The 2,801-nt window shown below is 37.9% G+C and overlaps 1 pseudogene; it reads left to right on the top strand.

Moving 5' to 3' along the window:
- The first annotated feature begins 241 nt into the window (after positions 1 to 241).
- On the top strand, positions 242 to 903 carry LOC144299582 (large ribosomal subunit protein uL1 pseudogene; annotated as a pseudogene).
- Positions 904 to 2,801: the final 1,898 nt, after the last annotated feature.

Raw genomic sequence — 2,801 nt, 5'->3', positions numbered from 1 at the left:
ATTTCATACTTTCATTCACATAAAGTTCCAAGTCTAGTTTATGGTGTTAGGAGTCAGGATACTATCCTTGGGGACATAGTAACTGAACACAGCAGGGGGAGGTCCCCGGTGCTGGTGATTGTCTTATTTCTGATCTCACTCCCCTATCCATTCTGGAAACACATGGACTGTGCATATGATTTGAGGACTTGTCTGCATCTAATGTTATACCTCACAAATTTGAGGAAAATGTAAGCGAGCCATGAGAAACAAAGTCTCCTGCAACACCCTGTACGAGGTCCTGCATGGGAACCAGTGCAAGCACCAGAAGTTTCTGGAGATGGTGGAGCTGCAGATCGGCCTGAAGAACTATGACCCTCAGAAGGACAAACGCTTCTCGGGCACCATCAGGCTTAAGTCCACCCCCCGCCCCAAGTTCTCCGTGTATGTTTTGGAGGACCAGCAGCACTGTGATGAGGCCAAGGCAGTGGACATTCCCCACATGGACATTGAAGCGCTGAAGAAACTCAACAAGAATAAAAAACTAGTCAAGAAGTTGGCCAAGAAGTATGATGCCTTTTTGGCTTCAGAATCTCTGATCAAGCAGATCCCACGAATCCTGGGTCCAGACCTGAATAAAGCTGGCAAGTTCCCTTCCTTGCTGACCTACAATGAGAACATGGTGGCCAAAGTGGAGGAATTGAAGTCCACCATCAAATTCCAGATGAAGAAGGTGCTATGTCTGGCAGTGGTGTTGGCCACGTGAAGATGACGGAAGATGAGCTCATGTACAACATCCATTTAGCTGTCAATTTCCTGGTGTCCTTGCTCAAGAAGAATTGGCAGAACGTCCGGGCTTTGTACATCAAGAGCACCATGGGCAAACCCCAGTGCCTTCGCTAACGGTTTAATAAATCCTAGTGCTACCGTAAAAAAAAAAAAAAAAAAAAAAAAAAAAAAAAAAAAAAAAAATTGAAGAAATGAAGAAAGATTCCATTGCTAAAAATGTTTGGAAAATAATGTTCCATAAGAAACTGTCTTTTAATTTGTTAATATAATGTTTAACATAATTTCATTTTCTAAAACAAATTGCTTGATACATTTCAATTCTTAAATTATTCTGCACAGTGGGAAAACTTCTACAAATTAGAATACTGGAGACCTTCCAAAAAGATAACTTGTAAAAAATTGAAAAACTACCCTAAAAATATCAGTCTATTTGCTTTAGACTCTTCTGATAGGCAGCTTTAAACAAGTTTTCCATTCTTGAATTAATAATGTACTTCTTAAATATACTTATTGTTATAAATCTGAAAAGATGTTTTATCTTCCACCTAACACAATTTAACATCTTCACACATCAACTTTGTTGTGTTTTAATAGCTTAGGCACATTTCAATAATGTTGGGTTTTATTTTGTGATTTCATTACAAAACAGCTTGCGCAAACCAAATTCAAACAATCTTTTTATTTAAAATTCCATCTGAAAATTCATTTCTGGGTTTTAGTTTTTCTTTAAAAAAGAAGCAAACATTTAGCCATGGCTAAATGAGCCATGGCTCACAAAATGTAAGAACCAAAAAGGAAAAAAAAAAAAAAAAAAAGTTCATTTTGTCTTTCCACCAAAATTCCTTTGTTTTACAAAAAAAAATGTTTTCAAACTTTAATTGATATAATCATACTATCTTAGAAGGAAATTTTGCTTTGTTTTGCTTGGTTTGATTTTGAATTTTAATGGGTAGTCTAATTTTTTAAAGATTTAAAAAATATTTGTTATCTAGATTAAAACTTTATTAGAAACTGTATGGAAATCAGAATCATAAACTCTGAGTTCTAGTGCTATTTTTACCATTAAATTTCTCTGGGCACCCATTTCCTTGCTGGTCTCAGCGTCCCCCAAAGTTGAATCTTTCCCATAGGCAGTCTCTGATTCAGCCTCCCACCAAGTTCTAGGCCTGACTTTTTCATGACTGTTGACACACTGTGGAGTCCTACTGGAGTCACCTCACCCTATCGCACATACTTTGTAGGGTTCTGAGGGGTGAGAACTGGTTCAAGGGGAAAGGTCACTTGAGTCTTCTACGATAAACCATTTACAATGTCACACATTTTTGTCCCATGTCCCTCAAAATTCAGCGTGCTCCAAATCTCGATCTATCTCCCTAATTGAGCAATGTCTAGTCCACCTGTGACCTCTCTCATGTGCACAATCATGCTCAAAGTTGAGGTGCCTGTCTTCCTGTCTATGACAGTGAAAGGGGTACGAGGAGAATCCCCTCCTCTTATGAAAACACAGACGTATTCAGCCACAGGAGAGGAAGGGCATGGACAGCACACTTTAGATAGATGGCTGAGTTTAAAGATATTTCATAATGAATCTCAAGTTGTTTGTCTTTTAGGATAAAAATGGATAATGGGCTAATGAGGTGCTGGGTATTGCTCCTTCTCAGCAACAACTGTATTTGGAGCAGAGCTATGCTTTGAAATCAGTAGTTTTTGGTTTGGATTACCAGCCAAAATTATTCAGTAGGAAAAGAATCCCATTTTTTACACATCAAGAATATTATGGCACATGGATAAACTAAGTATACCTTTCTATGTTTTGATCTCCCACAGTGTTAAAATAGAATTTTGATGACTTTACTATTTCTTATGTTCCTCTCCACCCAGAGGTGATGATGATGATGATGATGATGATGATGATGATGATGATTTGTGTTAGAAATACATCAACCACCACAACCTGAAAAGAATATGAGGAAAATAGGGTGACAGGAGAGCATGAGTTTTCTCCTGGGCATTTACAAATAACTCACAGAAGT

This window comes from Canis aureus, chromosome 27 (genome assembly GCF_053574225.1).
Source record: "Canis aureus isolate CA01 chromosome 27, VMU_Caureus_v.1.0, whole genome shotgun sequence".
Taxonomy (NCBI): domain Eukaryota; kingdom Metazoa; phylum Chordata; class Mammalia; order Carnivora; family Canidae; genus Canis; species Canis aureus.
This window is presented reverse-complemented; position numbering and strand designations above follow the sequence as displayed.